The following is a 25,602-nucleotide window of genomic DNA, read 5'->3' on the forward strand; positions in this document are numbered from 1 at the left end:
ACCCAAGAGAAGAGGTGGGACAAGTTGCCCTGATACTATATTGTTGAACCAGGGCTAATGATGGGATCACAGCAGGGGTCTTTATATACCCATTTGGGGGGGCAACTGGCAGAAATAGTGCTAAACCTCTGCCTGATATCAGTTGGGCAGGTTATTGTTTTGGCTGGTACATGGGTCAAAAAACTGGCATTGGCAAACAATATTGACCTATGTATGCCCAGCATTTATTATTCTGCAGATGTCAAATAGTAACTTCTATTTCCCAGGACCTCTTCTTCCACTGTATCTTGATTGGTTCTCATGATATTTTCTGAGCTAACGTACCACATCTAAATATAGATAAACACAAATAAACCACAGTAATGACACTGCACTACCGTGAACTAAAGGACACTTGGAACCCATTCAACAACACGACATTTCATAATAACATTCAGTACATTGAGTACAATCTGATCTAGATGAGCAGGCTGTGCCAACAAGCCATTTCATCTAACAGAAGCTAACAGAGCATAGCATAGTATTATTTTCTTAAACATTCAGGGCCATTTAAAACTCTAGACATAAAGTTTGTGTGCTACATTAAAAACTGTTCTATATAAATAAACAGATAGATATACATACAGACATATACAAATTGCCTTAGACAATTAGATTTATGGGTTACTCTGTGTTGAACTCATGATGTAGGGAAGCCAACCTGTTATTAACATGTGACTATAAGTAAGACCCTTACTGTGCCTCAGGTGCCAAATATTAGACATAATACCAAAAAGGGACTTGCTGACTATAATGGTAGCCAAATAATAAGATAAGATAAGAGATAAGATTTAGCTATATGATGCCAGAGCTCCACTATAGGATAAGAGTAAAAGACCTGATGTACTTGAAAAACAATAGATATCCATTGAAAAATTCTAAGTGGTGTTAAAAAAACTGGAAGTGTTCTATAAATAGTTTGACTATGATTAATGCAACGCATTTGACGATACAATAACCAGCCCGCAGAGTATATATAATATCTGATGATGGAGCACTAGTATGGCTGAGACCAGACACATTGCTTACTGCTATCAATCAGTTTAGCATTAACTTGCTATTTACACAATGCATATATAATAATTTGATATCACATTTACCTGGGTCACCGCACACAGCCGGGTGATACTGTAGCAGTTATTAAATCGCTTACACGCCCGTAAGACTCCAAACTGCTGCGATTAGAAACCGACACATCCGATTAGCATGGATCAGACTAAAAGAGGGTTATAATTCGTAAGAAAAGGAAAGCCAACCGGAGACCTCAGGAAATCCCTGCCGGTTCCTTCACATACAAGCAGAATTTCCAGAGCGATTTCTTAGCGAGAACCTGCTGCCCAGGTCTGTACCCATATAAAGAAAGGCATTCAAATACTCAGACCCTATCCCTGGTCACTTGCTTGCCATAGTCCGTATCCAAAGCCCATTCAAACTTCTCTTTCCTATAGCCCCTCCCTTTGCATTCACTCGGCCTCCCATTTTCTCCCATTCCCTCCCACAATCCGGCCCCTAAATGGGCCCTGGCTGCTCTGTCTCACACTCATCACCTCCCACGGGCCCTTCGCCTCCTACTCTCGTCGCTTTTCATCTGAATCACGTCTTTCCCTCAAGCTGTGTGTTCCCCGCACAGTCCCCTGTAAACAGACAGCTGCTCCGTCCCCCACCCTGCCATAGCCCCAGGGCCGCTAGGGAGACAGAAGGGAATCTGCTAATTGTGTTCGGCATTGAAAACAGGGGATAGAAGAAAAACAGCTAGAGGGGCAGCCTTCTGAATTTGAATGGTACTCTTATAATGTACTTTATTTTTCCCTGCAACCCAGGCGTGAATAAATAACCTTAAATTACATTTTCCTGTCAGATTTGTTGTTAAATGTATCTACAAGAGATTCTCAAGGACATAATTGCAAAAGGAAGACGGGAAAAGTCACAAATAATGTCACTTGAGTATACTGTGTGTATACTTATATTGAACACACACACACATATATACATATATATATATATAAATGTGTGTGTGTGTGTAAAAAATGCTGATGCACACCATGAAAATTTCATCAAAGAAAGATACTTATTTTATTTAATAAAAAAAGTATCTTTGATGAAATTTTCCTGGTGTGCATCAGCATTTCTTACATATTGATATTGTCTTTCTGATTTGCACCCAGGTTGTAATCCCTATAAGTGTATATATATATATATATATATATATATATATATATATGTGGTTTGTCCCTGAGTAAGAGCACAGTTGGTGCTCGAAACGTTGGATCGTTTTCATTAAAAAAAATTTTGTTTTCTAACAAAGTCCCTGGGATGGTGCACACAGAGAACTCCAAGTACTGCCTGGATGCATGGTTAACAAAACATCATTAGTAAGCACAAACAAACCCCACTCACAGGACTTGTATGAAGCAAAAAAAAAAAAAAAAAGGTGTATAATTCAGCGTTTCGGCTTAGACGCAAGCCGGGTTGAGTCTAAGCCTAAACGTTGAATTAAACACCATTTATTTTGCTTCATACAGTCCTGTGAGTGGGGTTTGTTTGTGCTTATTATATATATATGGTCTGTATAAACCAGTCAGTCTTACGTGGGGTTTCTGCATCTGAATACCTCGCCTGATACCACCAAATAGAGGAAATACATATTTATGAAGTTTCTTTTAATGCTGTACTGTGTGAGTGAACAAATGGAACACAATGCAGTAAAAAATAAATGAAATTGCTTAATATCTCCTTTTTAAAAGTTTCAAAGGATCAATTATAAACAACCATATGAAGAATCATACAAAAGTTTGAGCATGTATTAGCTGCAATAGTTCGCAAGGTGCAAAGTACATGGTGGACAGGAACATGAAAGCCCTTGAATTAGAACCTGCCTTTAGATCATATATGTCAAACACAAGGCCCGGGGGCCAAATCCGGCCCACCTGGCTGTTTTATGTGGCCCTTGGTGAGTGTGTCTGACCATCCAGGCTGATCAATTTCCATTTTCCCTTACATAGTAACTAAGACTAAGGGGTATATTTATCATGCTGTGTTAAAAGTGGAGTGAAGCATTACCAGTAATGTTTCCCAAGGCATCCAATCAGTAATCAGATTTCAACAGTAGCAAAGCATCTATTGGCTGCTATGAGCAACATCACCGGTAATGTCTTACTCCACTTTTTACACATTGTGATAAATATACCCCTTAGTATCTTACTAAGTATATTAATAAAAAATTTGGCCCACAACCTAGCCTGTGTTTTAGATTTCGGCCCCCTTATGTGATTGAGATTGACACCCCTTCTTAAGATGGTGTTACTTCTGGGGTTCCCTTTGTGTGTTACTGCAAGTCTTTGCACATAGTGCTTTCTTAATACTGTATATGAGCCCTACTTCCAGTATGAAAATTACTTTTTTACATTATCCCTACTCAGTTAAAAAAAAGGAAGGGTGCAGACTCCTCTAGGCAGGGATTTCAATTCTACTATGTTGGTTTTTGCCTGAAGCTGTTGTTTTTGTTTATTTAAATGCCAGAAGTATCCTGTGTGGTCTTTACCTCAAACATTAGCTGCAAGGTAGGGGGTTTCCTGCTATATAATAATTCATTTAAATAATAAAATACATGCTATTAACAGTGCTAGCGATATTCCATCATAGAGGATTTACTTATTATTTCATGGATAAAGATTTTTAATCAGTTATTTTTAGCCTGTAAAAATATATGTTTGTAAATAGCATGTCTGTGGTATGGCACTGGAATGAGCAATAGGAAAGCCTGCTATAATACACTTGAGGCATATTTATAAAGCAATGTAAAATATTATATACTACAAAAACAGTTTATAGATAGTAATTAGTGAACCTGTCCTGTTTCACAGCAAAAATTTGCAAATCGCATTAAAGTAAATGGGCGTTTTTTTTCACAGAAAAACCTGGTGAAAAATTTCGAGCCATCATTATTTATAGATTATTAGAATTGACTGTTGCAATGGCTATCATTTGCCAGCAAACTCAATGATCAAGCTGAAGAGTTTCCAAAGCACATATATGTGCTTGAGAGCAAATATATGCCAATATAAATGGGTTTATTGAGTATCTAATTGCAGTTTGCCATCCTGCTTGAAAAAACTAGATGGCCACTATACCATATGTTTTTAATTAAATGGAGATCCAGTTATGTGAATGTAGATTCTGTGAAGCTGTTATTAGCTCACATTGCAGACTTGTCTTAAGTTTCAAGACTAAGGGCCATGACAAACGGGGAGATTAGTCGCCCGCGACAAATCTCCCTTGATGTGGCTGACTAATCTCCCCGAAATGCCATCCCACCGGCTGGTGGGATGGCATACGCGGTGCCGGTGGGATGGCATACGCGGTGCCGGTGGGATGGCAATTCGCGGAGATTAGTCATCCGCGACAAGGGAAATTTGTCATGCGGCGACTTCCCGTCTGCCACGACCCTAATTCTTCAGAAACTTTCTGGCCACAACTTTTTATCATCCTTACTTCTGTAATGTAACAATCTCCTAACAAATCAGTAAATCTCCTTACAAATTTACCCATTTTGTTTAAGGCTAATGTCCCATGGGAAGATTTAGTTGCTGTGATTTTTAAAAAGAGAGTTCCAGCGACAAATCACTCATCTTTTCCTAACAAGCGGTTACTAGAGATTTCAGCAATGGAGCGTTTTTATTTCCCACAAATCCAGGTGTCATATTCCCTGGCCATAATTAAAAATGACATTCAGTGCAAAGGGGTAATCGCAGCGACTTCCCGCTCAGTGATTTTTGCTTTCAGCGATTCCAATAGTTTTAAATGACAATGATTTCTTTGTAAAATCGCTCAAAAAAGAGTCTCATAGCGATTCAGAGCGATAACCGATTTGAAGTAGTATTGTCGGTTTAGGTACTGGCGATTTATATTCTTCTCTATGTAGAGACAAACAAGCGACTTGTTGCTGGAACTTGCGGCGACTAATGTCTCTGTGGGACATTAGGCTAAATCACCTTGTTTAAATGAAACAAAGCTCAAGCAGTTTGCCCCACAATTTGTAGATTTTAGCAAGAGGTATAGGTTTAGTATTCAAAATGATTGGGACCTGGGTTTTTTTGGATAAGAGAAGAGAATCGTCATACCCAAAGTCTGCTAAAATTCATTTTAACATTAAATAGACCAAATAGGTTTGTTTTGCCATCAATATGGATTCATGCAGCTTAGTTAGAATTAAGGTAAACTGTACTGCTTTGTTATTAGAGAAAAAATGACTATTTAAAAATTAAATTTTTTTGCTTGAATAAACTCTATGGGCTATGGCATTTCCATAAATAATATGTAAGTGGATAGAAAACTTTCAAAACCATAGCTTTACTTGGTAAATATCTCTTTATCTCCGAATGGCTAAACAACTTAACCACGGCTCATATGAGCTGTATTGGGCAATTTAAACACTGTATTTTTAAGTAGCACAAAAATGTGGCCCAAAACAGCACCTCCATACAATATCAATAAAAACACCTTCCAATTGCTTGTGCCAGCAATTGTCAACTAACTTGAAAAATTATGTTAGGATATGGGGGGCTGTTTTAGGGGTCAGACAGTGACTCTTAGGGCAACCAACACAATTTATGAATTTGTAGTGATACGGCAGTATGTAATTTGACATTCTGTAGAGCTATACAACCAGTGGTGCCTGGTCATGGTGTAAAGAAAGCTATTATACATTTAAAACACAACCACAAGAGTCCAGGTAACTTAAAGCTGGCTAAACATGTTCAAACAATAGTCTTCTTCTGACGAACGTTTGGATATTGATCATACATTTAAATGCAAAGATCTAAGACTAACATTCAGATTGAAATTGTGGGATAAAGTCCTGAAAATAACAAATCAGAGGATGTTCTGAACATAAAATAACTGGCAGACAACAATCGTAAGAAAGTGAAATGCATTGTAGGTCGGATACTCACTACATGCACATATTTTATCAGACCAACATTTTCTAACCTGTCCGATTTACTTCTAACAACCGATTCCCATGGTACTAAAATTATGGGGACGATAATTTGAAGCTATGTTTTGTACGATAGTGGTATAGCGGTGCGTGTATGGCCACATTAACTCTCTATACACTAATATCTGTCCTACTTTTGTATACTTACTGAACTTAAATTTCTCTTTATTGCATTGTTATTCAAAAATGACACCATACATGTATAGTACTATAAATAAAATATATAGAGAGATGATTGACAAACAGCTTTCTATTTATTATCATACTCTTATAAATATAGTCTTAGTGAAACCCAAATCACATCAGGATACTAATTCCCTTCCCAAACTAACCTATGACCTTCATTTAGTGCAAGTCAATCTAGGAATTTAGAAAACAAATATAAACGTTGGTTGTGGAATTCCAGACTGTCAGTGTCTGATGAGATGTGCTAGCAAGAGATGCAAAGAATTACGTTTAAATTTCAAGCAGTAATCACTTTTTTTTACAATAAAATATGTACACCTAATTATCCAATCACTTGAGCAGACCGCTAAATACTTGTACTGTTTATACTACTTAAGGGCAGATATTGTCATTGTGTTGGATCATTTTCACCCAAATTGCTACAGAAGTGTCCTAATGATCCATGATCGAACAGCTTAGAATCAGACTGTAAAATCTATTTGCCTGATGATTACACTGACCAGGGTATGTGATAAATGCCCCAATAGCCTAACAGCCTGATTCAGTCATTTATTTAATGTACAGTATCTGTCATTGTGCTACCAATTCTGTAATAGCAACAAAACACATTTTTTTACATTTTATTTTAACTGCTAGACTTATTATAGGAAAGAGTTTTGCAGCTTGGCCAATTAATTATTCATTATTTCAGCTTGCCATCCAAATGCTGTCTGACAGGCTGTAGTAATCACCAGCTCACTGGTAATTTATTTTCCTACTACCGGATTCTCATTCATTATGACACTTGCCAGCTATCCCTGACATTTCAATGATTAAATGTGGTTCAAGTTTATGAAAAAAAAAAAAATGTAATACTCCTTAAGAGTAAGAAAAGCATGGCAAAGATCAAACATGCACAATTTTTCTAGAAATGTACAGGGAACATGTAATAAACTTTTATGTACCCCTAAAACTAAATCAAACCTAAAACCACATTATTTTCTTCCCTCTGGCAAATGATTTCTAAGTGTCTTTATAGTACACACTAATACAAAATTGTTTTCACGGATGAAAAATTGTTCATATTTTGCATATTTTTAAACTGAATATATAAATCTGTCTGGAAAATTAACTTTCATTAAGTGTACAACTAAATAGGTGGTTGTTTAATTAAAGCAGAGCTTAAAAGGGCTATGAGCAGTAGCTATTTAATATTCGTTTTGTTTTTTTCTTAACCCTTATACATTTTAAGCTACTTTTAGCTGTGCATATAAATAAAAATCTGCTTGTTTGTCTCGACCTCCTCTACTAATTGATTTGTGGCCATAAATCATCTACTTATATTTATTCACACATCAGTAATGCATACCTTCAAACATACACAATAGAAGATAAGAACATTGAAGACTCAACCCCAACACACTTAAAGTGGCCATACATCATAAGACTTGCTTCTTCCAATATGACAACAGCTAAGTCGATTGTTTGGAGCTGTAGGAATAGGAGCTGTCAGAGCAAGGACTGTATCAATAAGCCTGCCTAATCAACATCAGCCTGATTTTTGATGAGATAGCGGTCGGGGTGGCCTGTTTGAGGGCCCCTTAAGGTCCAATTTCAGGCCAGATATCGGTCGGCCAGGCCGCTCGTTTCTGCCCATACACGGGCCGATTAGCTGCCGAATCGGTCCAAGGGACCCATATCGGCAGCTTCTATCGGCCCGTGTATGGGGGCCTTTACATGGGCAGATAAGTTGGTGAATCGTTCTGAAGGAACCGAATAAGGAGCTTAAATCTGTACAAGTATGGCCAGCTTTATTTATGCCAAACTACACCTCCAATTCACCACACTTCACTTTCTTTGCTCCACACCTTTTCAAGTCTGAAGATTAGGACTGTATTTCCTAAATAGGGAGGTAATATAATTGTAAAGGTTGTATATATTAAGTTATATTGTTGGAAATAATTACATCTTGGACTGGGGGTGTGGCAGATATGCCCCAGTTTTTTAGTAAATGAAGTTGAAGATATTTTTTAGTACTTTATTTTTGTTTTTCCCTCTTAGTCCATCAACCATTAAGTTCTCTTATGTTTGCAGAAGTTGCATTAATGAGGAGGGCATGTTTTGCTAAATTTCTGATTTTTTTTCAATTTTTTGAAAAATTAAGTTAAAATCTTGACTGGTCTATGTAGGGTTAGGTTTGAGAATTTTAGGGACCTAAAAAGAAGTTCACATTGCTCACATATGTCCCTTGCCCAGCGGAGTTTACAATCTAAAAGATATACATAAAAGGAAATGCTGCTGCAGCAAGTTGATTTATTCGGAGCTTTAGTGGAACAGCATGCACATCATTTATTTAAGTGCTTTTTACCTACTTTTACAATACACTGCTAACAGCACAGAGCAGTTCAATAGACCCCATTCCCATTACCCAGCAAACATGCTGTGTGGTTCATTTTATCCATTTACATATCTCTTGGAGTTTTCCCAGGTGGAACACTGGTATTGGTATTCCACTGGTATGTATTCCATGTGTGCTTCATTCAGAAATTTTTGTTAGGGTGAAGACACACTGAGCTACTAGTAGCAGCTACTTTTTCACAGCTACTTAGCGCCATGGATAATACTGAGAATTGCCTTTGCTAAAACACAAGTAGAGACAATTATCAGCATTGTATTAGTAGCCATAACAAGTAGCTGCTAATAGTAGCTCTGTGTGTCTTCACCCTAACATGTGAACTTGCAATCTAAATGCCGCTTCCTAAGGGCCATGGTAGACGGGTAGATTAGTTGCCCGCGACAAATCTTCCTTGTTGCGGGAGACTAATCTCCCCGATATGCCATCCCACCGGCTTGAATGTAAATCGCCAGTGGGATGGCATATGCGTTCCTAAGTTTTCGGAAATCGTGGAAGTTGCCTTGAGAGGCGACTAATCTCCCCGTCTACCACAGCCCTAAGTTCACATTGAAACCTACCTATATGTTTTTGGATTGTATGGAGAAGCTGGAGTACCTGGGGACATGGGGAAAACACAAATACCTCCTTGCAGTTGGTGCCCAGGTTTTTAATAAAGGACTTCATAGCTGCAAGACAGCAGTGCTAACCACTGAGCCACAATGTTGACTCTACCTAACCTGCCGACACCATGTATTCAAAGCAAATAATTAAGGAAGCTCCAGATCAATCAAGGTTTCTTGTACACAGTTGATGACTTGCAGTGTCTGTGCCCCTGTATGGGTTTATTGCACTGAGGAGCAGCATACACCATTCAATGTTAAAATATGTTGCAGAAGTCTACCTAGTGTTTACAATCAGGGGTGAGCCAATTCCTTGCTTCCTTTAAATGTTATTGCCCTATATAGAATTAATTGTGGGGCCCTGTATAATACATGCCTCTTTTGCCTATTTATTAATGCAGCCCTGTATTTTTTTATACCTCTTTTCTACTTGAGTATTGACTTACTGGATTGTGTATGTATTGTAATATTACATCCCTGTACACCTCTCAGTTTCACTAACTCCAAAATCCAAAACCGCATCTGTAATTGCTCATTATGTGGGTTATTACTGCTGGTTTCAATCACTTTTTAAGATTCTACCTCTTATTAACAAGGTTGCAGATTTTTCTGCTTAGTGCAGGGATTATTAACCTATGGGTTGTAACCCAAAAATAGGTCTTCATGCTGATTAGGCTGGATGGGACCCCCAGACCCCCTTGGGTATGGTAACATTGCTCCCTAAAATAGAAAATAACCACTAAAGCCTAGGGTGGGCTTACATAATACTACAATTACATGATGCTGAGAACTGCATGATGCCCATGATTAGACAGGCCCAAAAATCTCTTTGGAGTGAAGCATCTGGCACTTGAGCCTCCTGGTGCACAGCCCTGATATTAGATCTACCTACCAAATCTTGCACCCAAGGGGCCCAGCTTACTTACTAAGAGAGTGCATCAGGGTAGAGTTACAGTTTGTGCAGGTTCACAGGGGCCTTATGCAGCCATGGAGGTTTGCCTGGTGTGCCAAAGCACTGGGGTGCAATACATTTAAGGCCGAGTTGCTCTTTTGGCTGGGAGCAGCCACTTTCAAGTTAAGGCACAGTCCGGGTCCTGAGTTCTATGCAACAGGTTCAAAGCCCTAATATTCCTCTGTCTGAGGATTCCAGCAGCCGGCAATTCCCCCTCTACAATGCAATGGGCTTCTTGTGCTGCAGCTTAGCCCCGGAGTAGCGGCGGGTGTTTACTGTAGGCTGGGAGCGGGGCTGGTTAAAGCTGCTGGGGACCGATGTCACTGTGTCCGGATTGTGGCATACGAGCGCACGGCGAAGAGGGGTCGTGACCTAGAAAAGATTCGGTAACCTGACAGAAACATCTCCCAGCGCTGCCTAAGCTTACCGTGCCCGTCGTATTGGTACCGTCTCGGCTGCCTTGCTCTCCTCTGCTGGGGAGCTTTCCTTTCAAACCAAGCCGGTTTTACTTCAATCGCCTTCTCTTCGGCGCCGAAAATCCCCGCACAAAAGTCCCCGCGTTTAGCGCACAGGTACACTATATTTTGTGCGCGCGCATGTTAGGGAAGGTGACGCGTTGAGTTTAATTGTAAATAAGTTATTTTAATGCCTAGATAGTTACCTGCACGAGGGGGGGTTGGTGGCGGGGGTGCGAGCGGACACCCACGGGGGGTATACATTTTATCCAAATACGCGAGTATAAGCCGAGGGTGACTTTTTGAGCACATTTTTGGTGCTCAAAAACTCGGCTTATACTCGAGTATATACGGTACTTCTATTGCTATTCCAATATGTTTCCCTCTTACTGTTATAAAGTGGCAAAACACTGATCAGCAGCAGATCTAATACAGAAAGTTTGTAGCAGTGCTGGAGTTCTTACTGACTTATGTTTGCTAAGCAAGTATAATGACATAGTAACATAAATGCCTGCCCTTTGGTCAGTAGACATTATCCTGTTAATGCAAGGATAGATATTACTTATCTTAATTCTATTATCATATCTTGGTGCTATAACTACGTGAAAAAACAATGAGTTTTCATTCACAAAGATGTTTCACTATCACATTAATTATCCATTGTCAATCATTACAGTAAAAGAAAAGACAAAGGGGCTCAAAATATATATAATCATCTTCTCTATTTCAATATAAATTAAACTAAAATGTTCTTAGTACACATATGCTCATTGCTGTACATGTGTAACAAGACACATTTTCTGGTTGAAATTATACATTTCCAAAATTGTACTTTATTTATTTATTAACTTAGTCTTTTCAAATAATTTTTTAAAATGTGTCTTGTTTTCAATTCACTGGAACTGTTGCAAGTAGTATGTATACAAGCCCACGAAAATCCTCTGTAACTTTTGCCAGATTTTTGCTGACAGATATTATATATATATATACATATATATATATATCAGTCCTTATAATGTCTGAACTCCAAAGCTTATAACTTTGCGGGGTACACAGCCAAACTTTAAGTATTCAGCAATAAATATTCCGTGGCCGGCACACCCTTAAAATTGTCATAAGTTTATTTGAGAAATATTGTTTTAAATGAATCCGACGTATCGGTCCTCAATAGGACCTTTCTCAAGAATAAAACAATAGTGTTCACACCAAATTTAAATACACTCTCAAACTCAACAAAGTGGAAAAGTGCCCCATCATCAGACCATTATACAATTAGCCAATGTTCTTGTGTATGTGCAAATTCAAACGGGCCAATGTCTGGCCATCAGCAGTGCATAGTTATAATATATACATTTTAGAAATTATCACATCATAAAAACCAATGTTTCATTCGATAAAACATTGTGCATAGTGTTACATAGCAACTACAGTATGTGATTACACTATGCACAATGTTTTATCGAATGAGAGACAAAGGAAGTAGATAAAGTCACAGAAGTAAAGTAAAATATATTACCCTATTCCAGCAAAAAGTAACTACTGTATAGCACAAGAAAATCAAATTTTTCAAGTATATATACCAAAAACATTACATGTTGTTTTCTATCATAAACACAGCTGTATCCTGATCAAAGTGTCCCTTTAAGAAACAGAAGGAGACCGAGTGAAGTCTTCACTGCTTTTGCCAGGCTGTAATATCATGCACATGTTTCATAAGTTAATAAATCATATATTAAACCATGTTCTTTTTTTCTTTTATTTTACAAGTAACTTTTTTTTCTATGTTCTTCATGAGTTACAAATACTGTAATTAACAAAAGTACGCTTTAGGGATTTACAAAATGCAGGGTTTGAGCGGCAAGCATATGTTTAACATTTGTACACTATACATCAACGCAAGGCCCATCAGATATAAAGCCATTAAAAGTATATCTGTCATAAGGAGGAAGATTAAAATCATTAATCTGATATACCATTTTGGGAAAATCAGCTTGAAAACTAGAATTATCCCCCTCAGCAATTAACTTTTGCAATATGTGCTATAAATGAGTTTGTTGTTATTAAGTTATCAGCTAGAACAGTGCTGTCCAACTTCTGTTGTACCGAGGGCCGGAATTTTTCCGACCTATGTGGTGGAGGGCCGATAATGGAAGCCAGTTTTGACCACTCCCCTTTTTGAAACCGCACCCACTTGAAACCACACCCATGTTATCACATGACCATACCCATATTAATGGTTGTAGTACAGCAAAAACCTGCCATACTCTGCCTGCCCTACCCTGCCTGTGTGCCATACTCTGCCTGCCCTACCCTGCCTTTGTGTGTGCCATACTCTGCCTTCCCTACCCTGCCTGTGTGTGCCATACTCTGCCTGCCCCACCCTGCCTGCGTGCCATACTTTCACTGTGTGTGCCATTCTTGGCTGGTTTGTGCCATACTTGGCCTGTGTGTGCCATACTCTGCCTTCCCTACCCTGCCTGTGTGTGCCATACTCTGCCTTCCCTACCCTGCCTGTGTGTGCCATACTCTGCCTTCCCTACCCTGCCTGCGTGTGCCATACTTTCACTGTGTGTGCCATTCTTGGCTGGTTTGTGCCAAACTTGGCCTGTGTGTGCCATACTCTGCCTTCCCTACCCTGCCTGTGTGTGCCATACTCTGCTTGCCCTATGCTGCCTGTGTGTATGGCACACACAGGCAGCCTACAGTGACACAATGCTGGCACTGCTCCTACAGTCTGCACAATAACTATATATTAAAAAACTTTTTAATTGCAGTACCACCTCAGTATATGTTCTTTTTGTAGTATGCAGGGATTATTTGTGGGTTTCTACTGCTCCTGAGGTGAGAACAGGGGAACAATGGGAGTGATTACAGTCTGAGCCTGAGGTGTGAACACTGCAGGGGGTGAACAATGCAGAGATTAAAAGGTGTGAACAACACAGGGGATTACATATTTAAACAATACAGCCTGATTACAGCCTGAATCTGAGGTGAGAACCATGCAGGGGGGGCAGTTAATCTCAGTACTGATACCATTTAAAGCTTACACAAGAGTAAGCCATCAAAGCAGCCAGACAGGTGGGGGGCCACACAGAGGGGGGTCGCGGGCCGCATGCGGCCCGCGGGCCGCCAGTTGGACAGCACTGAGCTAGAACATTAGTCTCCTGTTGAGACCCACCATGTTCTTCATAGTTGCTCAGCAATTCGGTGCTTACTGGGCCATAACCAAGAAACTGCTAGCTACCATATTACCATCTTTAAATCACATATTTTACTTGTATCATTTGATCGCTTAGATCTGGTAGTCATGTGATCTCCTTTAAAGGGGCAGTAGCTGTTCTACATGAGTTCAGTGATTAAGGCTTGTGCCAAACATGCTTTATTTCCTTCTATTTTAATCACAAAAAATCTATTTTTTTAAGCTTAAAGGACATGTAAAGCCTACATTTGCCTACAATGTATATCAGTTGGGCACATTTCCCCCACCCCCCCACCCCCAAATGGCAGCTTTCACCCAGTAGCCATTTTTCCTCTGATACATAATCAGATACATTTAAATCTGCAAACAGCATACACACACAGACCCTTATTCAGCATACATTTCAAGAATACAGGTTCGCACAGGCAGAACTGTCTCTGATAAAAGTTCTGCTTTGTTTTAGCTGAGCTCAGGAGAGGAGGTTAGGAGAAAAAAAAGGAAGCAGACAGCTAGAGCTGAGTTTCTATGGGAACCAGCAATGCCATCTCTTCACTGGTTGCTAGACTGGGGGCATGTTTAGTAATCTGAGCTTAGAACAACTAAGCATGCCCACAAGCCAGAAGTCAAAGCAAATTCCTAAGGGAGGGGGCCGTGTGGGTTACAGGAGGAGAAGGAAATCTAAGTAATTAAGGAGATGTTCCAGCCTTACTATTAACCTCTGGACAACCAGTGTGGCAGGTATTGACAGATTTTAAAGAGGCTGTACACTGATTACATTTTTGTGTGTGGGGTTTACATGTCCTTTAAACAGGAAATTGAAACTACTACATGTTTTGTTCTTGCAAGGAAGATAATTAGATGTGTCTAATAAAGGACACCTGCATATGTTTTACTGCTAGAAAGTGGGTGTGGATTCTAGATATTCTAGATTTATCAGAGCCAGTGTCCCAAAATACAAAGCAAAATCACTTCTACTCCATGTCTGTGGCTTATATAAAAATGAGTGATAGAGATAAGAAGTCTAAACCTGGATATGTTTTTTTTAGCTACGCCTGACCAATCCAGCAGCTTATTGGCCTTTTTATAGGGCTATAATGATGGCACCCAGTCACTATGTGAAAGGTTTGGAAAAAAACATCCATCAAGGACCACACAGGCTGGCAACTTTACCAGTAAGTCTGTCTGCATGGACCCTTATTTTAATTTAATTATTTGCCAAAGGCCAGAAGACTAGCATATGGTGGCCAAAGTTGGCAAAGATTTGCCCATTTCACAACCTTGCCCAAACAGCAGATAAAAAAAACAGCATGTATTGCTACCTTAAGGCTACAGTAAGAAATGGCATGCTGTCAACTTCTCTCAGCCTGTGTTTTCTAGACATTTTGAAAGAAGCAGATCTGCTCTCATCCAAAGCTCTGTGTAGCTGCACAGATTCTTTGCCTGTCAGTGCAGCAACACAGAGCTGCGGATTAGAGCAGAGATGCGCCTCTCCACCTGCCTACAAAACGCAGAAGAGGATGGTATTCCACGTGTGACCTAAGATGAAACAAGGTAAACAGAAGCATTGAGATTATACAATATAAAATCTGAATCTGAATGAACTTGCTTTCTGCAGCAAGTAGCACAGCTATTCACTGTGTTTGTAGTCCTTGTAAGCTGCTGACAGGGGACAAATAGGTTAGGAGTTAATACTGGTGTGTTATTTGCTATTATCTGGGTTATGGCTTGTAAATGTATACATTACATTACATTACATTAACATTTATTTATAAAGCGCCAACATATTCCGCGGCGCTGTACAATAAGTGGGTTACATACATTGGACATACAGAGTAACATATAAAGCAATCAATAACCAATACAAGAGGTGAAGAGGGCCCTGCCCAAAAGAGCTTACAATCTACAAGGAGAAAAGGTTGAGACACAAGGTGTGGGAATGGGCATGACCAGAGTTGTGAGAGGTGGGGCACAGGGTATTGCTAAACTAGATTAGGGTAAGCCTCTCTAAATAAATGTGTTTTTAGAGATTTCTTGAAGGCAGAGAGATTGGTAGAAAGTCTGACAGTTTGTGGGAGCGAATTGTATAGAACCCAAGGCAAAAAGAGTTAGCCACAGGCAAGTGTCAGTTGGTCACAGATCGGGTGTTAGGCAAGGGTCACCTTTAAATATCTGAAAAATTCATTGAGAATATAACAATAAACAGCTGAATGTGTCTCAGCTTAGATGATGAATTTATCTTTAACAGGCTTGTAGTTTATGAGAATATAATAATATATAAACCCTATATGTAAAAAACACATCAAGTTTGCCCAAGAGCAACCAATAAGAAATCTGCTTTATACAGGTTTCTGCTTCTCTGTTATCTATTATCCATAAGGGCTGTGGATGAACAAAGCAAACCATACAGGCACAACTGAACATCCATCAGTTCTTTTCTGCCTTGTGAGTTACCAATCTCCCTGGGCATGCATGGAATGATAGCAGGCCTGTCCCTCATCTACATGTTAAAGCAAAAGGCTATAGTGTTCCTTAGCCTGAGGGCTCACAAAAGATGATTTAGCCATGTTATTCCACAGGTTTTGCAAAATCATACTGACACAGTTGCTATGACTTTAGAATGTTTTACATTATAATTTTATATTGAATTGCTTTTAAGTCAAGGCCTCACAGGTTCCTTTATACTTCTGGACCCTTCTGTAGAAGCAGGGTCTTGTTCCCATTTTCCAAGATTCAGAATGTATATATAATATACAAACACTAATATATATTAATAGTCACCCATAATAATCACTATTATTTAATAATGGCACAGTTCTTGTTTTATTTGATTGGTTGGCCTTAGGGTGGGCATATCGACAAATGAGTGGAGCTTAATGTGTATGGCCACCTACATATGTAACAGCATAGATGTGTTGCACTAAATAAATAATTGCCTTGCTGTGCCAGTATCTATGCTGTTCGAGATTGGATTGGAGGGTGCAGTTCCCTCTTGATACCGGGCACCAGGCTAAAGTTTTTTCCTTTGGAGCAGCCAGGGTGTGCTGGTGAGTTTTCTTTATCCACCTACATATGTAGACAAACAGATCCTCAGGGTCTCAGTAAATTTTGGGAAAATAACAATTTACTGTATGATTCTGGACCCCAACTGATGAAATTCGCTTGTACTAGTGGCTGTTCTCTTCCAGAAACTGAAGTGCCTTTTCACACTCTTATAGCAGATATTTGCTTATGCTAAACAAGAATTTCTGTTTATATTCCCTCTTCCCTCTACATATTTCCTTTTCTTCTCTCCAAACTGATTCGTTTTGACTCCTGGATGACTCATTACTTATTTGATAGTTATAACTATATAGACAGTTTCTTAAGGTGGCCATACACGAGGCGATTTCGCTCGTTGTGCGATGAACGATTATATCGACAAACGATCGTATGGCGATCGAGTTCCCATACTATATGCCATCCACGGGCAACGATAATTCGGGAAAGATTTTGTCGCATCATTATCGTAAAATACGTACGATCGTACATCTACGTACGATCGAATGTCGTTGACTTCCGCTGCTGGCAATCGTGACATGCGCAGAGAACAATCGTTGAAAGACAAATGTCTGACACTCACACCAACTGGCAGATTTTATCGTTAAACGACCAAAATTTTTAAACCTGGCCAATCGATTTTGGGGACGATAATGTCAGCTCGTTTAGTGGGCCGACGATCGTTCGTACACCACCAACTATACGATAACTTAACGATAGCATCGGATCGTTCGGGAATCGGTCGTTTGTAAGTAAAAAATCGGTCCGTGTATGGCCACCTTTAGTAATGGCATGCAGACAAATGAATCACTCATTTTAATGGGTAAATAGGTAAATAGGTAAACATATCTTGTTGGCCTTGTAATAAGAGACCCTTCTAACAGATGTGCTCTTAAGGTTGTAAGGAACCTAGGAAAAAAAATTAGGTAAGATAACTTTTTGTATTACTTGTACATATATATCTATAAAGATGGATAATACCCCTTTACCCCAGTCCTCAATTTCAGTTTGTACAGCCATTTGTTTCTCTTATTAATCTGGTTTTGTATCCATTTTTATATATAGGTCGATTGTTTGCAATGGTTTTTCTGAGAGAGGAAGTCAGATACAGAAGAACATGTTTACAAAAAAGGAGACAAAAATCCTGTGTTTCTTTTGATAGATGACTCAGTGCAGCTTTTCTGTGCTTATGGTTGTATTTACATAGACATTTCTGATAAAGCTTACTTAGTTTTTATCTTTCCTTCTCCTTTAACAGCTTGTCTTGTAACTTTACTTTGAGAGCATACTGTATGCATCAACCTTCTTAGAAACTCTACCCAAGGTCAAAAATCTACAGTTTAAAGATGGTTGTTGTATAATTATGGATGGCATGGTTACAGCACTGGGGTCCTGAGTTTAAACCCAACCAGGCCAGTATCTGTTGGTAGTTTGTATTTACCGTGTTGGTTTCCCGTTTCCTCACACACTTTAAAAACATGCAGGCAAGTTTACTGGTTTCTGATGAAATTTACCCTTGTACATATGTGATATTAAGGGAAATAATGTAGAACAGTCACATTATAAGGATACCCCACTTGTTGGACATAGTAACATAGTAAGTTAGGTTGAAAAAAGATGTACGTCCATCACATTCAACCATAATGCCTATATATAACCTGCCTAACTTCTAGTTGATCCAGAGGAAGGCAAAAAACCCCATCTGAAGTCTCTCTAATTTGCTGCAGAGGGGGAAAAATTCCTTCCTACTCCAAGATGGCAATCGGACCAGTCCCTGGATCAACTTGTACTAAGACCTATATCCCATAACCCTGTATTCCCTCACTTGCTAAGAAGCCATCCAACCCCTTCTTAAAGCTATATAATGTATCAGCCAGTACAACTGATTTGGGGAGGGAATTCCACAACTTCACAGCTCTCACAGTAAAAAAACCGAACCTCCCTTCTTCTAAACGGAGTGGGTGGACCTACTGGTAAATAAAACATTAGAGAGGTTACATGATCCCCTTATATATTTATACATAGTTATCATGTCACCTCTTAAGCGCCTCTTCTCCAGTGTAAACAGACCCAACTTGGCCAGTCTTTCTTCATAACTGAGACTTTCGATACCCTTAACCAGCTTAGTTGCCCTTCTCTGGACCCTCTCTAATTCAATAATGTCCCGTTTAAGCACTGGAGACCAAAACTGAACAGCATATTCTAGATGGGACCTTACCAGCGCTCTGTAAAGGGGAAGAATAATACCCTCCTCCCGTGAATCTATGCCCCTTTCAATACAGCTCAAAACCATATTTGCCCTTGCAGCTGCTGCCTGGCATTGATTGCTACAGCCAAGTTTATTATCTACAAGGACTCCAAGGTCCTTCTCCATTATGGATTTGCCTAGTGCAGTCCCATTAAGGGTATAAGTGGCTTGCATATTTCTACATCCCAGGTGCATGACCTTACATTTATCCACATTAAATCTCATCTGCCACTTAGCTGCCCAGATTGCCAGTTGGTCAAGATTCTGCTGCAAGGATGCCACATCCTGAGTGCAATTAAGAGAGCTTGTGCTTTTTGCTTGTTGGTTTAATCTAGAAAAGTGTATGGTTTTTGTTATTTCTTGAGCTAAACAGGGAAAATGAAGATACTCCATGTTTGGTCCATTTAAGGTAGATATTTACATTACCGGTGTACAAATAATTCCCCTGCATAATGGACTTCTGTTAACAAATCAGACACAACAAAGGGAGAAGGGAGGGGATTATATACTGGCAATCTAATTAATTTTCAATTACCAAACGTGAGTCAAGGCTCCTGTTTGCTCTGTTTAACTCAAGAAATGACAAAAGCCATTTTTTGTACATACACAAGCCCTATTCAAAAAACTCATATTGAACAATGGGCCCCTTAAAAATGCTACATAATATATTGAGGTTATATAAATAAGAAAATACATAAATAAATATATTAAAATAATCAATTTCACAAAGAGAGCTTTACTTGCCACCAGATGGGATTTTACAGCACTCACTTGCTGTGGATAATATAATTAGTAAAAATAAAACAATTACTGAAACTCAGTGTGCATTCCAGATATTATGTTATTATATTATTTATCAAGCAGAGAAAGTCTTTTGGAAAGCCCCATAACGTAACATTTAGAGTTTCATTGTTTTTATAAATGTAGGCCATACTGTGCATTGGCTTGGTGGTTTTATGTGAACAGGAGATTAACTTGACAAACTCAGGCTGATATTAGTAACAGATGAGAGGTTGTCAAATTTGTGCAACTAATTTACAACAGATCAGTTATAATTTACTAAGTGTTAGTGTGCAAAGTGTGATAAACAGCAGAGCCTGTGCCTGTAACAAATAATGCAAATAGCTGACCAGCATGTTGCTTACATGGCAGGTTCTGTTTTCATTTACAGCACTCATTTCCTCCTCCCTTCCAGCTTTCACTGATAAACTGCTTCCCTGTGCTCCCATCTCCTGTTACTTTCCCATATATCAAAGAACAGCCTTGTAAATGCAATGACCTCTGAGATCCAAGGTCCCAGCCCCACCACTTTCAGCTCAGATGGAATTCTTTTGTAATTAATATATCAAACTTTGCAGCATGTGAGGGCTTATTTAGAAAATACACAAAACAGTTATCTGAGAATTCTTCGAAAGCCTTGAAACAAAGGTCTGTTTCGCAGTAAGATTTTATCTATATACAGTCATATGAAAAAGTTTGGGAACCCCTCTTAATTCTTTGGAGTTTTGTTTATCATTGCCTGAGCTTTCAAAGTAGCAATTTCCTTTTAATGTATAACATGCCTTATGGAAACAGTAGTATTTCAGCAGTGACATAAAGTTTATTGGATTTACAGAAAATATGCATCATAACAAAATAAGACAGGTGCATACATTTGGGCACCCCAACACAGATATTACATCAATAGTTAGTTGAGCCCCCTTTTGCAAATTTTACAACAAGATGCCTTCTATAGCCTTTGATGAGTGTCTGGATTCTGAATGGCTGTATTTTTGACCATTCGTCCATACAAAATCTTTTCAGTTCAGTTAAATTTGATGGCTGCCGAGCATGGACAGCCTGCTTCAAATGATCCCATAGATTTTCGATGATATTTAAGTCAGGGGACTTTGACTGCCATTCCAGAATGTTGCACTTCTCCCTCTGCCTAAATGCCTTTGTAGATTTCCAACTGTGTTTAGGGTTATTGTCTTGTTGGAATATCCAACCCCTGTGTAACTTCAACTTTGTGACTGATGCTTGAACATTATCCTAAAGAATTTGTTGATATCGGGTTGAATTCATCCGACCCTCAACTGCTGTAATGTAACTACATGTTGTTGCATTTTGTGATATATAAATATACAAACAACACCTGCATAGATATACATAATTTGGGTGTTATAGTGTGGTGAGTAGTCAGTTAATTCAATATCATTTTATGTTAATTTTAAAATTGATTGATGAATAATCAATTTGTAACCCACATATTAAATTCTCCAACATGCTATTTTGTGTAAATGATGCATCTCTCTGAAGTAGTAAAACTAGGTTGCCAAACCTGACCCCTATTTCATGTAGCAATTTGTGCCTAGGAGCTTACTAGTTAAGTGCTGGTACATATTGCTGAAGGTAGGTGAGCCCCTATGACATCACTGGAGAAGCCACTGAGGGATCAGCTTACTGCGCCACCAATAATTAATGTGCATTTAGATGCTCCTGTTTAATGCGCTGGCCATAAACTAGCTGTTTACATTGAGACACAGTTTCCAAGCTGTGTAACCACTGTTAAACTCTTGTAAGATCTCTGTTTGTTACAAGTTATTGTAAAGTGCTAGAACTTTGTAAATAAATGATGATCATGAAGGCTTTGAAATGAATGAACATGCAATGTCATCACATGGCAAACTAGGCAATGCATTGGTTTTCTCACTCAGGAATTCCAAAATCTTTCTCAATGAGAACCAGACCACGAAGGGAAAACACATTCTCCTTTAAAAACAAAGCAAAGCAATAAACAAAACACAGGCTGCTGGAGAATGATAATTTAAGTACCATGAAATGTTTTAATTGCAAGGTTTAATGGTTGCTAAGGTCACAAGGGAAAAGACCTTGTAATCCCCATGGATCTAAAAGAAAACTTTGTTAAGGAGACCTTTTTGCAGCAAAATTTTTTTCTGTTAACAAGACATTCCATTATCACTTTTCTTGATAGAAATGTAATATCATGTATTTTAGATATTCAGTGTGGTTAGCCTGAGCTCCTCTCTTCTTAGGACAAATGATATAAGGAACACTTTAATGTGAATGTATAGTTGCCAACCTTTTTAAAGTAATTCCAATGACACTGGATTTAATCTAATGACTTGGATGGAGTGGCGATTTTGTTAGGGCAAGAACATGTCTTTAAATATTTCGATTAATAAGCTTATTTATCAGTTTTTGTGTCTTTGAATTTGAATTTGTTTTTCAAAATCAAATAAACTTGCATATTGAATTCTCACTTATTTATTAACAAGGAAAATGCGGTGTTAAATGCGAGTTTGCAAATATGGCTTGACTTTGCCCAGGGCAACTCCCATTGACTTCTGTAGAAACTTGCAAGCTTTTAGATGGCAAATTTGAGTTTTTATACATTTAATTTTTTGCACTTAATAAATACCAGACATTCGAATTTTTGAAACATACAGTAATTTGAATTTGAGTGTATTTAGAGCAAGAAACCACAAATTGTGAAAAAAAAAAAATGAAACTCGAGCGTTGATAAATCTCCCACCTCCTAATGCAATTACCGCTTCATTATTCATGAGCAATTTGTTCTCTATATCCTGCTTTAAATTGTAGAGTTGATTCAATGCATTATAGTAATAGTAAGATGATTTTTTTTCCTTTAGACCCTAAACAGTAATATAGACATATGCATATAGCACACCAATTGATTTGAACATCAAAATGATGCCTGGGAGCAGGTCCGGACTGGGATTCAAAATTTTAAGTACACAGAGGCCCAAACAGCCCCCACCAGCCACATACAGAGTGACTGCCTATGGCATCTTACAGCAGCCCCTCTGGCATTTGCATTCAGAAATTTCCAATACAGGCCTGCTGCACCTTTTTGTTATTTATTATCATAGAAGCATTTTGGTCATATTATTAGTTTGTTAATATATCATATGATCTGTTTTCCCAGTTTCAGTCTCTTTGAAGAGGGGAATCAAGCTGTATAGCTGTATATAAAGATTACATTCTTCTCTTTATTAAAGCCTTGGCATAGATACCCTTTTCCTAAGCCATATACAGATACCAGCTTTATTTATCCAGGATTAGAAACTACTTCACTGTTAGAACCTGACACCTTGCTAAAACAAATGACTTTAGTGATTTTGAAATAGATCCAAGTGGAGACAGAGCTATAAATCAGAAACCCAAGGCAATCCATTTGTAAAGCTTTAAAATCTATGCTGCTTTGGCCTCTCTCAAAAATGTAAATCCATAGTGCTATGTAGCAACCAATATGTACTTATAAAACGTTAATAATAGTGCAACTTTACAATGTTAGTTCTGTGTTTTGTTGAATAGCTAATAGACAAAGTGAAGAAAATATTGTCTACATTTAACAGTGTTTGTTGTGTATAAGAGTTGTGAGCATCTTGCTTTGGAAGGTGGCCATAAAAAGGTTAACTTACCTATTACTGAGATGGACAGTATATTCAAAATTATATAGATAACCAACCAAATCTGTGCATATATGGCCACCTTTATTCTGTATATGAATATATAAAGACTGAAATGTGAAGGTTGTGGTAAAAGTCAAATCCACAAGAGGAAGTGTATAAACTAAAGCACAAAACAGAAGAACAACTTTTGCTGTTAATGCATATGAAATGGCAATGTGATTATGGGAAAAAAGACATTTGCTGCATCTAAAGCTATCTCATATTGAGATAAATATAGCTTTAGATGCAGTTCATGGCATTAACTATATAAATAAAAACTAGCTCACTATTGTGATCAGTATAGTACAGTGATCCCCAACCAGTAGTTTGGGGGCAACATGTTGCTCCCCAACCCCTTGGATGTTGCTCTCAGTGCCCCCAAACCAGGGAGTTATTTTTGAATTCCTGACTTGGTGGCAAGTTTTGGTTGAATAAAAACAAGATTTCCTACCAAATAAAGCCCCTGTAAGCTGATAGGGTGCATAGAGGCTGCCTAATAGCCAATCACAGCCATTATTTGGCTCCTCCATGAACTTTTATGGTGCTTGTGTTGCTCCCCAAGTCTTTTTTCATTTGACTGTGGCTCATGAGTAAGAAAGGTTGGGGATCCCTGGTATAGTATATGAGGAATTTACGATGACCAGAGTTAAAAAAGCAAGAACACTAAAAAATGCATTTTAAATGTTAGAGTGATGTATTTGCTATGTAAACAGTGTAATTTAGAAATAAAAAATACACCATAAAAATCAGGACACAATCCCTTTAAAGTTGAAGATGTAGCTAGGGTCAAGATATCTATACAGTATCCAGCCCAGACTAGTGATTCCTGTCATGTCTTAGCAGGAATGCTGTCACATCTGAAGGGGCTGCCAGGGCATTTCCTGGCGTCTTAGTGTTTTTCTAGAGGCATCTCTAGCTGAGACAAAGTCAAAGGAAGAAAGGAGAACTCTTTCCTATACTTATTTAATTGGAGATTATAATTTTAGTGTGCCTATTTAAGACATTTTCACTCACCTGGTCTCTTATATTAGATCCACATGCCACCTTGCTGAGCCCACATTCAGGATTTAATTCTGTCTCTGGGGTTTCTTCTGCCAGATAGATGGTGCAGACATTGACACTTGCGTGCCTTGCCCCATACAGAGCAATTCGTCACACTCTTGGGGCCATATTTAGTATAGTGTGTAAGCCAACATCACTGGTGATGTTACAAATCAGATATTTGCTTTTTTTTCTACCTTGTAGGTGATCATTCAAATTGCTGATTGGTTGCTATGGGCAATATCATCGGTGATGTTGGCTTACATTCTATAATATATATGCCCCCAATATATGACAAATATGCCCCCAAAAATATACCCCTTGGTGTCTTCCATTGATGTTCAATAACTAGGGTAAAGTTGCCCTTTGTGACATTACTTTACAAAAAGGGATTATATAAAATAATTTAGGAATAGGAATACATGACCGGGGGGGGGGGGAAGAGCAACTCTATGTAAGCTTGTGTGTTGGCATGACTCCTGCCTGCACTCCCATAGCATCTATAGAAAGCTTGGGGTGAGAAATGCATTAATGAAAAAGTTCTATTTTTTTTATTAACTAGGGATGCACCAAATCCAGGATCCGGTTCGGGATTAGGCCGAACCAAATCTGAATTCTTAAAATCACGTGTTTTTTGTCACATAAATACAGAAGTTGAAAATTTGTTGCTGCCAACAAATCCTTCCAAATTCCATCGAAAACCTAGTTAGCATATGCTAATTAGGATCGCTTCAGTATTCGCCAATCCTTTACAAAGGATTCAGGGTTTGGGTGAAAAAAGTGGATTCGGTGTATCCCCATTATTAACCATGACAAGCAGACCAAAATGCATAAAAATACACTGTTCCTATAAATCAGTGATCCCCAACCAGTGGCTTGTGAGCAACATGTTGCTTACCAACCCCTTGGATGTTGCTCTCAGTGTCCCCAAACCAGGAAGTTATTTTTGAATTCCTGACTTGGTGGTAAGTTTTGGTTGAAT

The 25,602-nt window shown here is 38.6% G+C and overlaps 1 protein-coding gene across 7 annotated transcripts in view; it reads right to left on the bottom strand.

Annotated features, from left to right (window-relative positions):
- The window catches only part of rasgef1b (RasGEF domain family member 1B), a 167,039-nt gene that overhangs the window by 32,832 nt on the left and 108,605 nt on the right, over positions 1-25,602 (bottom strand). For 2 of the 7 annotated variants that reach the window (XM_031900231.1, XM_031900226.1), the window contains exon 1: positions 1,140-1,761. The exons of 2 other annotated variants lie outside the window; for them this stretch is intronic. The gene's annotated coding sequence lies outside the window, so the exon portion shown is untranslated. 7 annotated transcript variants of the gene reach the window in all.

This window comes from Xenopus tropicalis, chromosome 1, assembly GCF_000004195.4.
Source record: "Xenopus tropicalis strain Nigerian chromosome 1, UCB_Xtro_10.0, whole genome shotgun sequence".
NCBI lineage: Eukaryota > Metazoa > Chordata > Amphibia > Anura > Pipidae > Xenopus > Xenopus tropicalis.